The 23489-nt window shown below is 42.4% G+C and overlaps 1 protein-coding gene across 10 annotated transcripts in view; it reads left to right on the top strand.

Annotated features, from left to right (window-relative positions):
- LOC139556251 (forkhead box protein P1-B-like) overlaps window positions 1-23489 on the top strand; it is a 247220-nt gene that overhangs the window by 66783 nt on the left and 156948 nt on the right. For 9 of the 10 annotated variants that reach the window (XR_011671095.1, XM_071370018.1, XM_071370029.1 and 6 more), the window contains one exon: window positions 5421-5464. The gene's annotated coding sequence lies outside the window, so the exon portion shown is untranslated. Of the gene's footprint in view, window positions 1-5420; window positions 5465-22067; window positions 22255-23489 lie in introns of those variants that run through there. The other variant, XM_071370001.1, reaches the window with a different exon arrangement.

Here is a 23489-nt window from a genome sequence, read left to right on the forward strand (position 1 = left end):
TTTGTCAGCTTGGTAATGTGTGATTTCCTATCTCCATGTGAAATTGGGAGGTTTAAGAAGGAAGGATGTTTTCAGGAAGACAAAGTGCTGTGATTTGTCACCAGCTAAATGTTTTACTCCCCCACATCGTCTTCTGGGGGGGTGGGTATCGTCATGATCATTTAGATACTGTATATCTCCTTCATATGCCATCACCGAACACACAGGAAGCCTAGTAAACTAGTAGTTCTCTCATCTTTAAACATGATAGGGAGTTTGTCCCACACAAGTGTTCTTGGTTGAAACTGGCTTTTTGGAGGGATGACAACTTGGTGATCTGATAAATATTGTGACAAGCAAGCAACAGAGACAAAACAGTTTGGAGAGAATGAATGGTTTTGTGCCACTGTGTGTGTATCATATGTATGTATCAGTGAAGGGATGCCCACCATACAGACTTTCAAGAAGATATCTCAATTTCAAAGGAAGACAGAAGTGAAATCACCAAATGTTATGTAATCTTGTATTTTGGGTTTTTGGTAAGAATCATCACTTCCTTAAATGTATGATTCTTAACAGAGGCTATTTCACCATCTGATGAGGAGTGATATGTCAAATTTGCTCATAGTATAAGTGAAAGACCGTATGTGACCAGGTAGTTTGGGGTAAACCATCAATCATATTTTCATCATGTTGTTATGGGGACCATGTAGCTATATACTGTGTAGAATACACTTGTTTCTGTTTTACCTCCATGTTGGTTTGGTAAGAGGCAGAGTCTAATGAGTTCCCACCAGGGAACAAGCCAAACAAAGGACATGAGTTAGTGAATGCAGACGTCTCCAGAGGTTGCTACTTATTGTCACAATTGCCCCCCCCCATATCAATTCATGACTTTGTTGGTTATTCTGTCTGATTTTGCACACATGAGTAGTGTAATCAACTAAATGTAGCTGCTGTCTTCTTATTACCTGGGTGCTTAACACAGATTTTCTTCCTTCAAGGACAAATGGCGTACGAGAAGGCTGATGCCGTGTGAAGTCCCTGAGCTCTCGGCGAGCAGCAGTTCCTTTTTCAGCGCCAGCTGTTCTCTCAGATACACTGGGCTGCACTGAAATTCTCTTAATATAATTCTAGGGGCTCAGGAGAATAGCGCAAAACAAGCGTGCCAGAGAGGAGAGCGTTGCATTTTTCATCAGCAGGCCTCAACTCGCTGAGTTAGTGGGCAGCGCTCTCATTCATGAGCAGATGTTCAGCACAGTTACACTCTGCAGTTAATGTGAACTTACTGGCCTCTTTGCCATCGGCTGCAAGGACGTTGGCAGCGACCTGGCATCTGAGAATTACTCCTGGTAAAAGCACAGGCCAGGAAAGTGAAGCCGTGGCCTTTTTTAGCCACTACCCAGCCCAGAAGATGTAGCTGAAGCCAGAGAGTAGGAGAAGGCTCTGACAGGCTATCAATCTTAGGCCCGACAGTGATGAAACACTCTGCTGTTTGCTGTGGGAATAGCAGTGAAAATTCCTGAAGACAATTTCCACAAGTTTTATCATTAATTTCTTATGACAGACTAAACATGAAACCCACACCACTTGGCAAGAGAATGCGCTGTGTGATAGGCTAGCACAGGAAGGTACAGGTCCCAGTTGTTAGTCAATGGGTAGGAGGGATATAGTGGTTTCAATACCCTTGAAAGAGGAAATGAATGTGAACCAGGCAGCTGCGAGAGGATAACTGTCTGTCTGTCTGGCCCTGGTTGGTTTATGGTAGAGCCCAGCTGGTGCTGTGGTCAGCCCGATGGTTCAGTCATCTGTTCTACCAAGCCTCTCCAACTGCGTTTGATGTGGCTCTGTAGAGCTGTAATATCTCCCTAAAAACTCTGCAAAAGGCTCACTAAAGGATTACGTAAAGGCTTATTAATTTATCAGGATGAGTACGTGACTGAGTGTTTAGTAGGTAACATTCGGCTCGCCATGGGAGCAGTGTGAAAGTCATTGCGGTAAAGTTGTGGATGTGGGACTTTAATAGAAGAATGACAAGCACTTGTTTCTGCGGCTCATGGCTCATTCTCACTTTCTAATTGGTCGTTTTCAGGTTGGGTTTATGAGAGCAAAACTAATTAGTGTTTCTAAATTCAGCAGAAAAAAAAGTCAGTTGAGTTGATTGTTCTGGTTTCCTCTCCTGTGTCAGGCGCTCAACAATAAAATAAGACTCTAATCATTTTCAAATTGCTCGTATTTTTAAACCAGAGTTGAATGTCATTCCCGGTCTCCTGGCATTTTGTTTGGCAAGATCAGGGAACAGCGGTCGCCCTCTCGCCGTGCTCTCTGTGATTCGTGGGAAGTTTAGGATGGGGCTGGTGGAAAAAACAATGCAGGGTGTTTTAGGTGGGGTTGTTTTGCTTTGATTGTGAACGTCCTGCTGACAGAAGCGGGCTAGTAAGTTTACAGTAGCTCTGACATTCCCTGTTACCTTTATTCAGAGAGCTCCAGCTGCAGCGAGCCCTCAGGAAGCACCAGTGCTGAGCAGAGCAGGCCCATGGGCCGCTGGCCGCCGGGAGAGGGAGAGGGAGCCCTGTTTGAGTTGGCAAACAGTCCCCTCTCCTCTCGGGGAAGTTCTGCTACATCTGCAGAAAAGCCAGTGGAGGGTGGCGGGTTGCTCTGACGGGACACACGGTGGTGACTCCAAGGGCAGGATGGGCTTTTTCCACCTCTCCTCCCTTTCAGGAAACACATTTAGCCTTTTCTTCCCTCCATGTTTGAAAAAGGATAGAAAGAGTGGAGATGGCGGAGGGGGGAGTTGGCGGAGGGGGGAGGTGGCGGGGGAGGGGGGGGTGTCAGAGGGGACAGGGTTGTGTATGACAGAAGTCAGCCACAGGGGGTTGGTGTTAATCTGTGGCGTTTATTTGAGATGGGGTACTTGCAATGCTTCAACAAGCTATTTTGCTGTGTGTTCTCTGAGCCCTTTTCTCTCTGCTGGGGTTTCATTTATATTGAATTAAAAAAAGTTTATTGGTCATTTTAACAACGTTCTGTTAAACTTACACTATTTTTATTTTTCCTTCCACAGCGGAGGGATTTGTCTTCAGAGGGCTGTAGTAATTAAGCAGAAGGAGCTGTGGATCTAGGGTTAGGGACGAACAGTGTTTAAATGCAATTAGAGCGCAGCTAGAATCAATTTGAACTCAATTACAGTTTTCTGAATGTGCCAATATTTGTTTAATCAAGGGAATTCTCGTTTGTGATGCTAAATATGTATCCAAAGATATTTAAAACATGGAAAGAATTGTTTGAAAGTGACCTCTCTATATACAGTGCCTTCGGAAAGTTTTCAGACCTTTTGACACCACATTTTATTACATTACAGTCTTATTCTAAAATGGATTAAGTAAAAAAAATCCTTAGCAATCTACACACAATACCCCATAATGACAAAGTGAAAACAGGTTTTTAGACATTTTTGCAAATGTATTAAAAATAAAAACCAGAAATACCGTATTTACATAAGTATTCAGACCCTTTGCTATGAGACTCAAAATTGAGCTCAGGTGCATCCTGTTTCCATCATTGATCATCCTTGAGATGTTTCTACAGCTTGATTTGAGTCCACCTGTAGTAAATTCAATTGATTGGACATGATTTGGAAAGGCACACAGTTGTCTATATAAGGTCCCACAGTTGACAGTGCATGTCAGAGCAAAAACCAAGCCATGAGGTTGAAGGAATTGTCCTTAGAGCTCTAAGGCAGGATTGTGTGGAGGCACAGATCTGGGGAAATGTACCAAAACATTTCTGCAGCATTGAAGGTCCCCAATAACACAGTGGCCTCTATCCTTCTTAAATGGAAGAAGTTTGGAACCACCAAGACTCTTTCTAGAGCTGGCCGCCCGGCCAAACTGAGCAATCGGGGGAGAAGGGTCTTTGGTCAGGGAGGTGACCAAGAACCCGATTGTCACTCTGCCAGAGCTCTAGAGTTCCTATGTGGAGATGTTAGAACCTTCCAGAAGGACAATCATCTCTGCAGCACTCCACCAATCAGGCCTTTGTGGTAGTGGCCAGACGGAAGCCACTCCTCAGTAAAAGGTACATGACAGCCCGCTTGGAGTTTGCCAAAAGGCACCTAAAGACTCTCAGACCATGAGAAACAATACTCTTTGGCCTGAATGCCAAGCGTCACGTCTGGAGGAAACCTGGCACCATCAGTACAGTGATGCATAGTGGTGGCAGCACCATGCTGTGGGGATGTTTTTCAGTGGCAAGGACTGGCAGACTAGTCAGGATCGAGGGAAAGATGAACGGAGCAATGTACAGAGAGATCCTTGATGAAAACCTGCTCCAGAGCGCTCAGGACCTCAGACTGGGGGCGAAGGTTCACCTTCCAACAGGTCAATGACTCTAAGCACACAGCCAAGACAATGCTGGAGTGGCTTTGGGACAAGTCTCTGAATGTCCTTGAGTGGCCCAGCCAGAGTACTGACTTGAACCTGATCGAACATCTCTGGAGATACCTGAAAGTAGCTATGCAGCAACTCTCCCCATACAACCTGACAGAGCTTGAGAGGATCTGCAGAGAAGAATGGGAGAAACTCCCCAAATACAGGTGTGCCAAGTTTATAGCGTCATACCCAAGAAGACTCGAGGCTGTAATTGTGCTTCAACAAAGTACTGGGTCTGAATACTTTTTGTTGCTTTGTCGTTATGGGCTATTGTGTGTGGATTGATGAGGAAAATAAACAATTTAATCAATTTTAGAATAAGGCTGTAACCTAACAAAATGTGGAAAAAGTCAAGGGGTCTGAATACTTTCCAAAGGCACTGTATCTCTCTCTCTCACATACACATATCATACACACACACATATTTGTTTTACAATCCTTGTGGGGACCAAACAATTGATTCCCATTCAAATCCTATTTCCCTAACCTTAACCCCAAACCCCTAAACTTAACCCCTAATGCTAATTCTAACGCTAATTGTAACCCTAAACTTTACCACTAAGCCTAAAAAAAAATATTGTAGGGACTGGTGAAATGTCCCCACTTGTCTGGACTTCTGGTCCCCACAAGGATAGTAAATACGCACACAAATACTGTAAATACTCTTTCACAATAATAGGGAGGTACCCAACAGGAATTAAATACTGTGTTTGTCGTTTTTTGGATTGAAGGAGTGCCATAGATTTCATAATTTCCAACTGACAATAATATCTTCCTCTTTTTCTTCTTTTCACTTTTATTCCCCCTCCATTCCTCTCTCTCGCTCTCTCTCTTCCTTTCTCCTCTCTCTCTCTCTTCCTTTCTCCTCTCTCTCTCCTTTCTCCTCTCTCTCTCTCCTTTCTCCTTCTCTCTCTTTCTCTTCCTTTCTTATTTTTTCTCTCTTTTTCTCTCTCTCTCTCTCTCTCTCACTCTTTCTCTTTCTCTTCCACCTGCTGTGCCTTCCTCCAGCTTGGAGACTCCAGTGGTGACCCCCTGTGGAGACAGAGATCAAAGTAAGTGACTGGAGTCAGACCCCATTGACACAACCATACAGTAGAACCAGAGACAGACTCTTAATAGACATGACAGATCTATACTCAAATACTCCTATTAAATTGACTACATCCATGGACAAGTGTTTCCCTGTGAAGAGTGTTTCCTTCTACCCTAAGAAAAAAAGGTGCTATCTAGAACCTAAAAGGGTTTTTCGGCTGTCCTCATATGAGAACCCTTTGAAGAACCCTTTTTGGTTTCAGGTAGAATCCTTTCCACAGAGGGCTCTACATGGAAACCAAAAGGGTTCTACATAGAACCAAAAAGGGTTCTCCTATGGGGACAGCCAAATAACCCTTTTGGAACACTTTTTTCTAAGAGTGGTGCATCCACAGTAAACTTGATGAAGATATATCTCAGAGAAATATAAAAATGCAAATGTTTACAGGGTCATCTGATGAAAAGGTCGCAAACGATACATTTGATTTTGCATAATAACTGGTGCTGTTGTAAATGGATCACTTGGTCAGTTGCTTTATACTTTCAATGAAGCAGAAATGTTAGTGACATTGCATGATTAACATAGGTTCCAGATATCCCTTTAATCCACACCCCCGTATAGTCACAGTTGTGACTGAATTCAAGGCAAAAACATGACCAGATACTATATGCAGGTTCATGTCTGCAACCCCTCCTCGCACCATCTCTCAAGTCATTTACACTCTGTGTGGTGTATAAACACATTCAAAGCAAACAATGACCCAGAGCAGACTTCACACTGCAAAACTATTTCAAAGCACTGTAAACAGTAAACATGGCTGACCTTCCTCCTGACCACACCACCAACACACAGAGGAGGCTCAGCCTTAAATCTGGTGTTTGCATTAAGATTCATTTTGACCTTAGCAAGACATGTTGTAGGTTACATTTATCTGTTCAGTCTCTGTCTGTTTTGGTGTGATATTTGTCAGGTTCTATTCTGTGACCATATGGCCATGATCCTCAGTCGCTATGCATTTGATTTAACAGTTTGTCTCCCATTGGGGTTGATAGTGTTGTTGTTGAATTAGGGTATCAGACATTAGTTAAGAGCACTGGATAGCTCTTCTAGACCCAGTTACTGTCCCTCACTGCTGGGCAGAACTATACTGATTTATATGAGCTATACTGGTTTATATGAACTATACTGGTTTATATAAACAATGAACTATACTGGTTTATATGAACTATACTGGTTTCTATGAACTATGAACTATACTGGTTTATTTAAACTATACTGGTTTATATGAACTATACTGGTTTATATGAACTAGGTGACCAAGAACCCGACGGTCACTGACAGAGCTCCAAAGTTCCTCTGTGGAGATGGGAGAACCTTCCAGTAGGACAATCATCTCTGCAGCACTCCACAAATCAGGCCTTTATGGCAGAATGGTCAGCCACTCCTCAGTAAAAGGTAAATTATACTCTCAGACCATGAGAAACAAGATTCTCGGGTCTAATGAAACCAAGATTGAACTCTTTGGCCTGAATGCCAAGTGTCACGTCTGGAGGAAACCTGGCACCATCCCTACGGTGAAGCATGGTGGTGGCAGCATCAGGCTGTGGCAATGTTTTCCAGCAGCAGGGCCTGGGAGACTAGTCAGGATCGAGGGAAAGATGAACAGAGCAAAGTACAGAGAGATCCTTGATGAAAACCTGATCCAGAGCGCTCAGGACCTTGACTGGGGCAAAGGTTCACCTTCCAACAGGACAACAACCCTAAGCCCACAGCCAAGACAACGCATGAGTGGCTTTGGTACAAGACTCTGAATGTCCTTGAGTGGCCCAGCCAGAGCCCGGACTTGAACCTGATCGAACATCTCTGGAGAGACCTGAAAGTAGCTGTGCAGCAACGCTATAATTAAGATATAATGCCAGAGAAGCCAGTGTTTGGTGCCAATATATCTTCCAAACACCGGCTTCGAGGGCATTACACTTTTGTACAATGGGTTACCAACATATTCAAATAATGATTGACATATTTTCATTAAAACGTTATTTTTATGAATTTATTCATACTATTTCATCCTTCCACAAGATATAGTTTCGACGCAAATGTAAGGTTAATACCCAAGCTGGGTTGTTGTTCGATTCGGTTGCTAGAGACGCGACCCAGTCGTTCAGTCTTTTTGTTCTGTATCTCTGGGTGCGAGCAGTCATTCGTTCTAAATGTTCTATTACCATACTGGCTGGCGACATAATTATCCATTGCTTGCTAGCTAGTCAACTACGGCTAACTTGTGGTCACGTCAAAAAGTGCAGCCAGACTAACAGCAAAGTAGCTGCATTTGCATTTGTTTCAGTGGTTTTCTAGTAACATTTATTTGGATACATCCATAACAATGAGCGAATGAGGCATAATTTGCCTGGCATAGAACATTTGCTCACTCATCAGGACACTATTGTTCAGAGGAGCTAGCTAACAACACAGTTATCACAATCACTTAAAACTGAAGCTGGAAAGACTGCAAACTAGCTGCACTTCGTTTCGTTTTACCTTTTTTCAATTGACATTTCTTTTTATATATCCATAAAAATTATGCTAGCTGATTCATGATTTCAACTGGCTGAGAAACGCTGCCCGACTGTCTATCTCGTCCCGACTCCCGACACATTCATTACTATGGGACAGCTGGAGATTGAATTTGAATATTGAAACAATGTTGCAAATGTCGGAGAGATAGACAGCAAGGTTTATACAAATCTCCGCTGTTGAAAACTAGCTGTTAGTCTAAGATGTGAGATAATGTATAGATGCTTTTTATAGTGGAGATCAAGTTTATAAATTGCTTGGCTGGGCTGATGAGACAGTGGATTGTGCAGTCAGTTGGAACAAAGTAAATAGGCATTTTAATGGCATAGATTTAGCCGGTGGTAACTTGTGGAATAGAAACCTGCTGGAATGCGGTTTTAACCAATCAGCATTCAGGATTAGATCCACCCATTGTATAATGGTTTATGTGAACTATACTGGTTTATATGAAATATACTGGCTTATTTGAACTCACATCCTTCTCTGTGTTTCCCTCAGTGGAGTCGGGGGTGATTGTGAGGTGCTGTGAACCCCTCCTTAATAAAGCCCAGCTGTGGAATGATCAAATAGTGGATCTAATTAAAGTGCTGGCGTTCACCAATGTAGAATTCTCTCTGGAATGATAACAACCTGTGATATGTCCAGTGGAATGAGCTGGGCAGGTCTTGGGGAATGAGGGGATTGTGTGGCAAGCCATGTTGTTCACATATATTAATTTCATACACAGACCAAAATCCCAATATTTTACCATGCCTGCTTTTATGTACTATATTTTATATCTGAAAGGGGTAGGGGGTTAAAAAACAAGGACAAATAAAAGCCAGCTAAAGACCTAGTCATGATTCCTGCGTTTTCACGGACCCTGTAACCAAAATACAGGTATCAGGTCAGTGTGACGGGTTCACTGCTTTTCTGCAGGTAAACCCATTAACACTTCCATTGTTAAACACCTCCCTAAATTGAAATGTAAACAGCCTCCATGGTTTAACAACACCCCTCACCCCTCCCAGTTTGCTAGTTACCCACTGATACAGTTGAAGTCTGAAGTTTACATACACTTAGGTCGTTTTTCAACCCCTCCACAACTTTCTTGTTAAAAAACTATAGTTTTGGCAAGTCGGTTAGGACATCTACTTTGTGCATGACAAGTAATTTTTCTAACAATTGTTTACTGACAGTGGGTCAGAAGTTTACATACACTAAGTTGACTGTGCCTTTAATTAAACAGCTTGGTAAATTCCAGAAAATTATGTCATGGCTTTAGAAGCTTCTGATAGGCTAATTGACATAATTTGAGTCAATTGGAGGTGTACCTGTGGGTGTATTTCAAGGCCTACCTTCAAACTCAGTGCCTCTTTGCTTGACATCATGGGAAAATCAAAAGAAATCAGCCAAGACCTCAGAATAAAAATTGTAGACCTCCACAAGTCTGGTTCATCCTTGGGAGCAATTTCCAAACGCCTGAAGGTACCACGTTCATCTGTACAAACAATAGTACGCAAGTATAAACACCATGGGACCACGCAGCCGTCATACCGCTCAGGAAGGAGACGCGTTCTGTCTCCTAGAGATGAACGTACTTTGGTGCGAAAAGTGCAAATCAATCCCAGAACAACAGTAAAGGACCTTGTGAAGATGCTGAAGGAAACAGGTGCAAAAGTATCTACAGTGGGGCAAAAATGACAGAGGTCAAACGTTTTCTGTAAGTTTTCACACACTGTTGCTGGTATTTTGGCCCATTCCTCTATGCAGATCTCCTCTAGAGCAGTGATGTTTTGGGGCTGTTGCTGGGCAACACGGACTTTCAACTCCCTCCAAAGATTTTCTATGGGGTTGAGATCTGGAGACTGGCTAGGCCACTCCAGGACCTTGAAATGCTTCTTACGAAGCCACTCCTTCGTTGCCCGGGCGGTGTGTTTGGGATCATTGTCATGCTGAAAGACCCAGCCACGTTTCATCTTCAATGCCCTTGCTGATGGAAGGAGGTTTTCACTCAAAATCTCACGATACATGGCCCCATTCATTCTTTCCTTTACACGGATCAGTCGTCCTGGTCCCTTTGCAGAAAAACAGCCCCAAAAGCATGATGTTTCCACCCCCATGCTTCACAGTAGGTATGGTGTTCTTTGGATGCAACTCAGCATTTTTAGTCCTCCAAACACGAGTTTTTACCAAAAAGTTATATTTTGGTTTCATCTGACCATATGACATTCTCCCAATCTTCTTCTGGATCATCCAAATGCTCTCTAGCAAACTTCAGACGGGCCTGGACATGTACTGGCTTAAGCAGGGGGACACGTCTGGCACTGCAGGATTTGAGTCCCTGGCGGCGTAGTGTGTTACTGATGGTAGGCTTTGTTACTTTGGTCCCAGCTCTCTGCAGGCCATTCACTAGGTCCCCCCGTGTGGTTCTGGGATTTTTGCTCACCGTTCTTGTGATCATTTTGACCCCACGGGGTGACATCTTGCGTGGAGCCCCAGATCGAGGGAGATTATCAGTGGTCTTGTATGTCTTCCATTTCCTAATAATTGCTCCCACAGTTGATTTCGTCAAACCAAGCTGATTAGCTATTGCAGATTCAGTCTTCCCAGCCTGGTGCAGGTCTAAAATGTTGTTTCTGGTGTCCTTTGACAGCTCTTTGGTCTTGGCCATAGTGGAGTTTGGAGTGTGACTGTTTGAGGTTGTGGACAGGTGTCTTTTATACTGATAACAAGTTCAAACAGGTGCCATTAATACAGGTAACGAGTGGAGGACAGAGGAGCCTCTTAAAGAAGAAGTTACAGGTCTGTGAGAGCCAGAAATCTCGCTTGTTTGTAGGTGACCAAATACTTATTTTCCACCATAATTTGCAAATAAATTCATAAAAAATCCTACAATGTGATTTTCTGAGAAAGAAAATTCTAATTTTGTCTGTCATAGTTGAAGTGTACCTATGATGAAAATTACAGGCCTCTCTCATCTTTTTAAGTGGGAGAACTTGCACAATTGGTGGCTGACTAAATACTTTTTGGACCCACTGTATATCCACAGTAAAACGAGTCCTATATTGACATAATGTAACGGCTGTCCTCCTCCTCTTCATCCGAAGAGGAGGAGCAGGGATTGAACCAAGGTGCAGCGGGTTGTGAATACATAATGAATTTATTGACAAGACGAAAAAACGAACACGAACTACACTTGAAATGATACAAAATAACAAACGACGTAGACTGACCTAAACATGAGAACTTACATAGACACGAAGAACGCACGAACAGGAACAGACTACATACAAACCGAAACAGTCCCGTGTGGTACGAAATAACATACAGACACGGAAGACAACCACCCACAAACAAACAGTGAGAACAACCTACCTTAATATGACTCTCGGCCTCCCGGGTGGCGCAGTGGTCTAGAGCACTGCATCGCAGTGCTATGCTGCGCCACCAGAGTCTGGGTTCGCGCCCAGGCTCTGTCGCAGCCGGCCGCGACCGGGAGGTCCGTGGGGCGACGCACAATTGGCTTAGCGTCGTCCGGGTTAGGGAGGGTTTGGCCGGTAGGGATATCCTTGTCTCATCGCGCTCCAGCGACTCCTGTGGCGGGCCGGGCGCAGTGCGCGCTAACCGAGGGGGCGGGTGCACGGTGTTTCCTCCGACACATTGGTGCGGCTGGCTTCCGGGTTGGAGGCGCGCTGTGTTAAGAAGCAGTGCGGCTAGGTTGGGTTGTGCTTCGGAGGACGCATGACTTTCGACCTTCGTCTCTCCCGAGCCCGTACGGGAGTTGTAGCGATGAGACAAGATAGTAATTACTAGCGATTGGATACCACGAAAAATTGGGGAGAAAAGGGGATAAAATTTAAAAGAAAAAAAAAGAAAAAAAAAAAGAAAGGAAAAAAATAAATAAAATATGACTCTCAATCAGAGGAAACGTCAAACACCTGCCTCTGATTGAGAGCCATACCAGGCAACCCAAAACCAACATAGAAACAGAAAACATAGACTGCCCACCCAAAACTCACGCCCTGACCAATAAACACATACAAAACAAGAGAAAACAGGTCAGGAACGTGACACATAACCTGAAAGGCTGCTCAGCAAGGAAGAAGTCACTGCTCCAAAACCGCTATAAAAAAGCCAGACTACGGTCTGCAACTGCACATGAGGACAAAGATTGTACTTTTTGGAGAAATGTCCTCTGGTCTGTTGAAACAAAAATAGAACTGTTTGGACATTATAACCATTGTTATGTTTGGAGGAAAAAGGGGAAGGCTTGCAAGCCGAAGAACACCATTACAACCGTGAAGCACGGTGGTGGTTTCAACATGTTGTGGGGGGGCTTTGCTGCAGGAGGGACTGGTGCATTTCACAAAATAGATGGCATCATGAGAAGAAAAATTATGACCCCAAGCATACTTCCAAAGTTGTGGCAAAATGGCTTATGGACAACAAAGTCAAGCTATTGGAGTGGCCATTACAAAGCCATGACCTCAATCCTATAGAAAATTTGTGGGCAGAACTGAAAAAGCGTGTGCGAGCAAGGAGGCCTACAAACCTGACTCAGTTCCACCAGCTCTGTCAGGAGGAAAGCGACAAAATTCACCCAACTTTTTGTGGGAAGGTTGTGGAAGGCTACCCGAAATGTTTGACCCAAGTTAAACAATTTAAAGGCAATGCTACCAAATACTAATTGAGTGTATGTAAACTTCTGACCCACTGGGAATGTGATGAAAGAAATAAAAGCTGAAATAAATCCTTCTTTCTACTATTATTCTGACATTTCACATTATTAAAATAAAGTGGTGATCCTAACTGACCTAAGACAGGGAATTTTTACTCTGATTAAATGTCAGGAATTGTGAAAAACTGAGTTTAAATGTATTTGGCTAAGGTGTATGTAAACTTCCGACTTCAACTGTATGTATAAAAGTGGTATACCTGTAAGAATGTTGTGTGTAAAGGGCTGTTTGAAAGGGGTTCATACAAACATTGCCTTATATATTTTTTTACAGGTAATATACAACATCTTCTCTCTGAAATGGATAGTAGATGCCAGGAGGAAGCTAATGAAGGCCAGACAGATCCTCTGGATGCAGGCCTTAAATGATCCCTCAGAATACGTTAGAGACTTGCAATGTTGTAGAATTTTTACAACGTTGCAGATTCTTTAGGTATATGTTGTGGTATGCTGATGATATGTTGTGATACTGAAGGTATCTTGAGGTTTGATACGGCTGTTTGAAAGGGCAGACATGGTGTTCCGGCATATTATCAGGTGTTCAATCAGTAGTATTCTGTTGTGTGTTGTATTAAGCCACGATGTGTCGTGTCTAGTTTTGTGTGTTTGCAAAACAGGTTGATATTGAATGGAACAAATCAATGTTTTGTCATCTGATAATGTAAATGAGCCATCTAAATATTTCCCTTCTGTGGTATTTACATAACCAGTTTGGCCTTTAATACTTGTGGAAATTCAAACGTTTGTCTAATTTGCCAATTATTATTTGTTATTATAAAAAAGTGTTTTAGGATGAGAGGTAGGCTAAATGTCATTTTGCTGTCACAAACATTAATTACATAAATAGAAGATAACACAAAAATAAAAGAACGCTCTTTGACAGTTTTGTCTCAGACAAGTGTTTGATGAATATAACACAGACAATCCTTTGCATGTAAATTCATCCAAAACTTGCAATTACTAGGCACTTTTGAATATTGATTAGAGAAGACAAGGACACAGAAGTGAAGCACTTATGAATGTATGAAAGAGCTTCTGAAACAGTGCCATTAGTAACTACTTCTCAGCCTCTTTAGTGCTGCTCTTCCCACTAAATGCATGCTGATTTGACTGGTGATGAGAAACAATGTCATTTCATTATTGCTGATATTGCATGATGTGTACTTCATAGATGTATGGTGAAATAATCAATTAGCAATGGTCATCGCTGATGTATTTAAGCTTACAATGTAAGTCTTGCATGGAATATATTCTGGCACTTTCTTTGAAGGCACTTAAAGCACTTCATACTATTTATGTCTGTCCAAGAGAATGTGCATTGTTAAGCCAATAAACCCTTGATGGAGATTTGATTTAAAGCATTAAAGTATTTCTATAGACATTGGGGGAAAGAAATTGATTCTCAATATAAACTAATGGCAATTTTGAGGAGGTCTTAGGTTAAGTGAATACTTTCCATAATTTTTTCCCTTAAATTACATTTTTCCATGGCCATTTTGAAATACACATTTTGAATGTTGTTTCAGCACTCCTTGCATGATTGAGAACATACACTTCAACACTATGTCACCCAAAGTAGTTGCTTACAATAAACTGACTCAAAGTGAGTATTTGACAGTGGTTGTACAGCCAGTGATGTGTCCCACCTCCTGACCTTCCAAACTGTGGACATGCAGCCTTGGCCCAGACTCTGTCTGTCTGTAATGCTGCAGCGCTGTTTGTCAACACATAGAGAGGATGAGGCGCGTGGAGCGACGTGCTGCTCGCCTTGTGTCTGGCTCGCAGACATGAAGCTACGACACGATGTGACAAGCAACAGATGTGTCACACTGCCTGGAATCAACAAGCCATCCTGAGCTGAGCTGAGCATGCAGTCAGACACGGCTCCTGTGAACTGAACACTGCGCTGCTGGCAGTGGCAGGCAGGCAAGCGCTGCTCCTAGCTTTCTGTCTGAGCTGAGGGACGACAGGACAGGCCTGGTTACTGGGCCTCTCTCTGACGCTGCCTCCCAGTCACTCTGACATCTGAGGTCTGGACTGGAGCTCTGATCAGATAGACCGTACTGTATGCTCTCAAATGCCCTCACAGACACTGTGTGAGGCACGGTCACAGCCACAGTGAGATAACAGAGTGCTCTATGTTGAGTGCAGAGTGATTTGATTGACTATAACATCATGAAATAGAGTACATGTTTTATTGTGTACTTGTTTACTACTTAGTACTGTAATATGGTCTTCCCCAGTTTATGGTTTTCAGGTTACTGTATGTATTTAGTAAATGGATGAGCTTCTATCAGAGACAGAGAAGAGTCTGGCTCTCTGAGAGGAAGAAACTTAAGCCACACTATAGACTCATCCTATCATCCTAGTGTATGCAAAACCATTTTGTCTGTTTGACTGGCTGTAAAACTGTAACAAATGTTGGTGATATGAGGGACAACCTTAATAATATCCTCTGCAGTTTAATCTTCTGATCTGTTCGGCCCTGTAAGAAAATTGTGTGGGCTTGTGTTAGTGAGGGTGAGCAACAGGAATAGTTCGTCTCAACAAGTGAACAGATGCAGGGTTACTAGAGTCACACTGCATCTGTTTACCACAGGAAAGCCACATGATGCTGGAGCTCCGTGGCTGCATTTATACAGGCAGCCCAATTCTGATATGTGAAAGATCTGATGTGATTGGTAAATTCGTGGAAAAATATCAGAATTGGGCTGCCTGTGTAAACTCAGCCCATGTGTATAATTGAGCTATTTTCCTTGGCTCTGCTGTAACCTGTGTTAACTTATTGTTATGTCCTTCAGCCTCACTCACACACTGCTGCTAAACTTTCCGTCATAGCGTGGGGAGACATTTTTATGATCATAATCACGCCTAGCCAACACAGCTATGTAAATATAGTATTATCGGCAATTCCAATTTGGTTAAGTGGCATGAACGTGGGTAATAGAGACAGTTCTATCTCTGCGATATAGGCTGCAGTTAGGAATCAGGGGTAACTTGCTTTTAGGTAATAGAGCTATGTTACAGGAATGTAATCATGTCAAATAATAAAAAGAACAACAACAATATTTCTGACTTAACAAAAACGGCATCGTTGTGAAGAATTCATCTGTTGATGTGCAACTCCAGTTCACGTATATGGAAATTGAAATGGAATATCTAGATCTGAATTGTGTTATTTCAATATTCAAATATTAATACAAAACAATTGAATGCTGCATGACTAACTATTTGCATACAGCTGTTTGGTGAACAGAGATACTTGCTAAAGAGAAACGGGAATTTAGTGAGTGGCACACAATCAAACCTTTTGTCTTCCTGTTGCAGGCAAACGGAAGTACAGTGTTGATGTGCATGTACTGTACTGACACAATACATGATGTACTTGTTTTTAATAGCAAAAATATGTACTGTAATTCAGCATTCTCTCGTGACATAATTCAATGCCTGAAATGCCAACTTTGGAAACCTTTCACATTGTTCCTATTTATCCAAAGGATCCAATATCCTGGAATGCCTGGCTAGTATGAACTCAATTCCACAGTGAGAGCCATTTTTTGGCCGGAGCATCATCATTACTCTTTGAGTTCCAGCATAATAGATGCTATTGTGTCCCAACTGTAGATGTTTGTTTGAATATACCACTCAGCCCTTCTCTCCTCCTCCTCCTCCTCTCCTCTGTTAGCGTGGGAATGAGCCTGTAGGTCAGGCATTGGGAAGACAGACGGAGTGGGAGGGGTGGATGCAGAGGGGGGGAAGGACCCCTCCACTATTTGACAGGGTTAAACATTGTGAAAGATTGCCACTGCAAGCTGTGACATCTGTAGCAAGTATCAACGCAAACTGTAATTAAGTAGAATCAGCGATTTAAAATTCTATATGCTACGTAATAACAGGCAGTAATGAATAATTTAAGGGAAGGGGCTGCCGTCTGACATTTTTTCTCCTGTGTTTAAATTTAGCCTGTGTCATTGTCCGGCACTTTGATTAATTGGTTATCGCTCTTAACTATACATCTCCATGAAATATCTCTTTCCATCTGTCATTAAACTGCACATGGAAATTGGTTCTATATTTCCAATCAGGTACAGCAGGCACGCATATAATTAGATTAAAAAAAATAAAAAATAGCCACCAGGATGTTAACCATAGTATACCGTTATGACTGCGACCATATATGGAGTACCATTTGGAGAGTTGCTATTCTTTTATCTGTTGCATTAGGTTTGTGCACATTGCTCACCCCAAAATGACATTGAATGATTCTGTATGATAATGGGATTGAGAGCTCATACTGTCATACATTTGTATGATCAGCCTAAATGTGGTTTTAAACAGGACTGAGGTGTGTGGAGCTCTGTGAAGGCGCTTTATTGCTGGTGCTAGACCTGAGAGCTGAGAGCTGAAAGAGGCCTGGTCTACACAGTGAAGAGTGACCAGTCAGCCAGAGATTGGCTAGCCTGTCAAATAAAGATTAGACCTTCATTTCTTCATCTAATCCCTGTAAATCTCTCACGGAAGAACTTTGGGAACAGAGAGCTGGTACCGGAGCACGGCTTTACAGCTTGTGTCTCTTCCTTTATCTCTACATGTTCACCTCAGTGAACAGAACAACCTGTTGTTTTCAATTGCTGTGGTCAATCCCTCCAGCAGACATGTTTGGATTACAGATTTCAAATAGCGGTTTAAATTGGGGCATTTTCTCCCAGGTACAGTAATTAGGCGATTTGATCATTTATTTTGTGGATAGTAGAGTGTTTTCAGGGTAAACTTCTTCTGTAGCAACACCACATAGTCATTAAGAAAAGCAAGTTAGACTGGACTTTGATAGCCTTTCACACTCTGTAAACTACCCAAAGGCTTTGTAGTAGTGTGAACCTTTCCAGTTAAATATCTCCACATTAAGCTATTGGATGTCTCTCTTTGGTTTCATCTTCAACATTTTTGATCATTCTTTTTATTGAATTATTAATTTGTATGTGTTGAATTATTGAATGAAGTTAATATATGATCAAATTAATTTTAACATTCTCTAAAATATTAATGATCAATGTTAAAAACGATGAAGTTAGAGACCTATTAACATAATCATAAACAGACACAGAAGAGTTTTTCAAGTTTGTCAAAGTCAAGTTTGCAGGGGGGACTGACTGACCTCATGGTGATTTCCCTAGATCTCCCTCTAGGGTCAGTTCATATAGAATAACTATGTTTAGTTGGCTGTCTATCTGCTTCCTGTCTGACCAGTGTCATGGGTGGGTGCAGCTCAGGGCCTCAGGTAATGAATGGCAGGTGGGGGGACTTAATGACTTGATGACCTTTCGTCTGCATGTGATCTGTCACATCTCAACTGTCTGCAGCGGACTCCAGATCAGTCAAGAGGGCAGGAGAGGAACATTACAGAGATACTTAGAGCCCTGTTTAGGGCCTGCTTTCAACTCTCTGATTGGCAGGTAGAGCCCCAACGAGATGCATTGTTCACTGTTCTTTTAACCCCTGCTAACCCCTGCTTGTCTGAGAGTCCAACCAGTTCAACTGAGAGTATTTGGTTGAACAGTGCTGTTTTTTTTATTTTTTAGATTTAACATTTTTTATAAAGTATTTGCAGTGAATATAGTTGAACCAATGGCTTCAGGAGAGTTTAATCTACTCTTTTGTCTGTTTTGATTTATCTGTTTCTTTCTTCTTTTTGATAACAAGTTTTCAGCAAAGATTCATTTTTTAAATTTCTTTAGTGTGTTCTTACAATTGCCCCATTGTATGAATAAAATATGGACATCAGAAAAAAATTACAATTTCTGTAACCATAGTGATAAGCACCTTAAAATGTGTTTACATTAATGATGTTTTAAATGTTAATGTCAGTTGAGAGCATAAGAAAGATGACATGATAGACTCACTATTCAAAATCTGATAGCCAGGGAGAAGTAAATTATTTCCAATATTTGATATTTAAATTATTTTCAAATGAACCGAGACATGAGCAGAGCAAAGGCGAGTAGTTTCCTCTGGTGATACTCGGGGTGTCTGTGTTTCCTTGCTGTGTCTCCGGCTCATTAATGTTCTGAGCATGTGAGAGAACCAGCAGAACTGTACTCCATAAACCATGGCACTGTGCTGTGTGCTGTGTTTGTGTGAGACCTCAGGCCCCATGCATACATGCACACACAGACATCCCCCAGCCGTTTAAAGTCCACCGGCTCATTCAGAAAGGGATGGCCGCCGAGCTGTCCTGATTAAAATGACAATAGTCTAATTAACTCGACCTCGGTGTCAGTGCACAAAACGGATGCTTGCCCTCCACTTTCTGTCTAAAAAAACCTTTGTCTTCACTCCGTCCCAAAAAAGAAGATGTTTTTCAGGCAAACGCCTCAACCCCTTCGATGAGATTTGCTAATGGCAATAATTTTTTATAACCTAATTAAATCTAGGCAAAGTTTCTATATTTTTTCCTTCTGTGAAATCCTTGAGGTATCCTCCATTTTGGGGATAGTATTACAAGCATCTTCAAGCACTATTAAGTCATTTAAAATATTATATATGATTATAAACCGGTCTGTTTGTGCTCAACCTGATTTTATTTCAAACATGGATAATTACATTCACTCTCCAGTGATCTCCCTCTCTGAAGAGACAGAAGACAGTAGGCTCATCCCCCCGGCTCATCCCCCCCGGGCCCCTCGTCCTCTGCCCCCTAACTTCTAGCTCTATGAACAGACAGGCCAGAGATAGAGTATTGAACCAAGTGAACCCATTTTACAGCAAAGTTGAACATTTTAACCAGATAACAATTTTGTCTTTCATGCTCCACAACAGAGATATTTGAAAGGGGGATTTTGCTCTTGCAATACGATCGGTTGCCATTATTTGATACTCTCAGCTAAAGGAAGCGGGAGTAGAAAAAAAAACATGACAAAAAACTTGAGTGACCGAACTGGAAACGGCTTTCTGTTCTATTATCCTTTTGCTGGTGATTAAGGTCTATAGGGAGATAATTACGCTTTAGTCTTAAGTTAATGAAACAAAAACCTCTCTTCTTCTAAAAGGAAGGTCAGATCATTTGTGCTACTATCTGCAGACATGTCCCACCCTTGACGAGCCACATTGAGAATTGGTTTTGTTTTAAGGTTGGAGTCCCCCCACCCCCTTCCCCTCGCCTGTCAGTCTAGGACTGATATGAGGGATTTCTCGCTGAAGCCAGAAACAATGAGGTCTCTCTCTCGCTCACCAATGCTGGTGTCTGGTAGAATCTGACCACTATAGGTGCATGCAGGTAAAGGGGAAAACAACATCAAATGAAAACATCACAATGTCTTCTGGGATGTGTGCTGAATGGACACTGTAACACAGGGCAAAATATACAAGGGCAAATACCTCACCACCTGGTCCCTAATGCCCATCTAACAAGGTCTACCAGAAAGTAGCCAAAAATGACCTATGTTGTCACAGCAAAATAATCCTGCAGCAATAGGATTTGAACGTTTAGTCCACAATGTTCCTTGATCTGTAGCTATCTGAACAAAAAAGTCCCTAATGAAAAGTGCCATACTGTTAATATAACTGTGTGTTAGTGTGGATTTTCAGTGAATTTATGTAAATCACGAAGCTCATCTGCATTTCCTGCGGTGCAGTAAAATTATTTCTCAGCAACAAAATATTGATCAAATTAAGATTTTACATCTGTATGCGTTAAATATAAATAAAATGCACAGGTTTGAATTTACTTCGGAAGAAACACAGGTGCCACATGTATAATTTCACTTCTAACAGCCCAAGGAGACATCTCTTTTGAAATGAATGGAAGTGAAGTGTGGACTAGCCACTGTTTGGTATGTCTGAGCCGTGTAGCACAAGTGGCGACCACAGAGCACATATTTAACTGTCCTTGTAGAAGTTCACATCTGGTGTGTGGAGCTGAGCTGGGCGACTCGGCGGCAGGGCAGTCCCTCCTCCCCCGACACCACTCTCACATTTCATCATCTGTTCTCCAGCGCCGGGGTGCTCCAGCATAAGTTGGCCGCTCTTGATCCATCTGTTGTTATTGTTTTCCACTGATAATTGGCTTGAACAATGGAATGCCTGTGTCCCCCTGCCTTTGAAACTCTATACCCTGTTTATTTTCCAGAGGTCTCATTTCTGCTCTCCGCGGCTCTCTCCTTCTCTCTCTCTCCTTCTCTCTGGCCCTCCTTCTCTCCCTGCCCCCCCCCTCTCCCCCTTACTCCCTCCCTAGCCTGCTGTCTGCACCCCTCTTCCTCCATTTCTACTTCTCCCCCTTCTAATTTAGAGAGGGGCACATGAAATGAAATCTTTGACTGGGCATCAGTATATCACTCAGCATCTAAAGCTGGGCTCGAGATTTTCTTTGGGCATCGTCTCCCGTTCTCTTTGGTTCACTTCAAGTTTTAGTCATGAAGCCTGGCAGATTCAGGCAGACACTCCAGGAGTCTTGCACCGTTATGAGTTTCTGAATTCATATCCCGAGAGTTGGGGATAGACAGACAGATAGTTAAAGGGAGGGAGAGAGAGAGAGATAGAGGGAAGGAGAGAGAGAGAGAGAGGGAGCAAGAATGAGAAAGGGTCTGTAGACTGTAAGAGCTGGACAATTGTGGCTGTTCTAAATCGTATCCGTTTTTTCCCTGGCTTTAGAGACTCAGCCTTTATTTTCTATTCATCCATTATGAGGTGTCCATAGGAGTGCAGCAGGGAGCAGAGAGGGGGATGACTGAAGGCATGATAAGTAGTAGAAGTATGATACTTTTACTGGATATTGAAAGGAATATTCATACCCAAACATGACCTACTTTAATAAAAAAAATTCATTTTAATGACACTTTACTGTTTAAGGTGATGGATATATCCTTTAGAATGTCCTATAGGTGATATAGTATGTCACATTTGCTTACACAAGTTAAGCGAGTAGCTGAAATTGATATTTTAAAAGTTGAAGATGAGGTATTTGATATTTATGTATTAAAAACAACTGATAGAAACAAATTTAATTTTTAAAAGTCCTACAACAAAAGTAATGTGTTTGAAGTTGGTATGTGTCTTTACAAACTTTGAGCACTTTACTGAGGACAAACTAAGCAGCTTTTTGTTCTGGACTGGTTGTGTGACCGTTCTGGTGTTCGTTCATTTGTTCTGCTTGCTCTTGTCTAATTAAACGGGCAGAGGACAGGTATGGCTCTCAGCAGGCGTCTGCTCTGCTCTGCCTGGTCTGTGCCAGTCCTTCATTTGCTGAGTGTTTGTGTTTATGCAAAGGGACCTCTTCCTGCATATTTAATCTAGAGCAAGGCTCTGGCTTTTGTTGTGTTTAGACCACATACCTCCAGTTCCTCTGAACACTGCAGTCAGGGCTCTCTTCAGCTCTCTCACACTACAACTACTGCTTTTACTGCTACTAGCACTGACAGGCTTTTCTTCTGTTTGAGAAGTGGATTGTAGAAGTCTTGTTAAACCTTGGGGAATCTACATTCATGTTTCAGTAATGTAATGAAACTCAGGCTCACGGTTCATGGGTAAGTCAGTAAAGATTTTAATTGTACTTTTTCTCCTTCTCTTCCCTGGCCTTGTATGGGTTCATGTTGCATGTGTCTGTATTGTGGGTTTGTTCTGTAAGTGATGCAAAGAACTGTGCCGCAGGTAGAAAGATGCGTTCCTCTGAAGAGCTGAAGTTCTTCTGGAGGTCCAGGGTTTGGATTGAAGGCTTCTGACAGACTTAAGGGCTGCCTGACCAGCAGTCCTCTGGTGATCTCATAGAAGAGGCTTGCATCATGTGAACTAAACTAAACTGTGTGTGCGAGCGTGAGCTGCTCCTGTTCTCTAGTTCAGAACGGTGTGATAGCAAAGGAGTGAATGTGCTGCTGTGATGGGTGAGGGTATCAGTTCCTCTCTCCTTCTTTCCCTCCGTCTTTGTCCGGGGAAATGGAATCTGTGGGTTATTGATATTAATAGCACACAGGATCTGAGGTGGACGAATGGAGGAGCAGGACACAGAGACTTGGGAGAGTGGAAACGTGATATCACAGGAGAGAATTGACAGTCCTCCTGTTTGACAGGGTGGAAAGGAATTGGCCGTAAAAATAGCATTGCATAATCTGTCTGTCGGTTAGCCCCTTTGTGCTCTCCGTGTGTGTAGGGTTCTCTCCCTCCCTCCCTCCCTCCTCTCTATCTCTCTCTCTGCCTCCCTCTGTCCCAGCTAGTAGTTCTCAACTGTAGGAGAAACCAAATTAAGTTATTTTTCTGATGTTTACTTCATGGATCAGTTGATTAGAATCTGTGTATAGCCAGAGTGAAGTAATTTGGGTTTACATAGGAAGGGAATGCTCTATTCAAAGAGCTCTGTTAACATTTAAATAGTGTAAAGAAATGTGCTGCCTTGTTTGTTTAGGGTTAGGAGTGAAATTCCACTTCCTTGGTATTAAGGCGGAAAGCTCTCTCTGTGTACTTTGTTCTTAGCTCAGCAATACATGAGGGCAGGTCCAAAGAATCTCTGGGATCAGACAGGCTGACATTCAGCAGGCTGCACTGTTGCCTTTTCAGCTTACAGGCAAAAAAACCTCCAAATGCAAAGTTGGGTTTAATTGGTGGGTTTTGAGCCTGTTTGCGTGCTGTTTGAGTGCTGTTGTTTACAGACTATGTGGGTGTGCAATATAATGCCACCATGAAAGAGAAAATACACTTGATATTTTGAAGTGGTTTTTATGAGACGTAGTTATGTTTTCATTGAATCAGTCTGCCTTAATAAAGCTTG

Source organism: Salvelinus alpinus, chromosome 2, assembly GCF_045679555.1.
Source record: "Salvelinus alpinus chromosome 2, SLU_Salpinus.1, whole genome shotgun sequence".
In the NCBI taxonomy this organism is placed as follows: domain Eukaryota; kingdom Metazoa; phylum Chordata; class Actinopteri; order Salmoniformes; family Salmonidae; genus Salvelinus; species Salvelinus alpinus.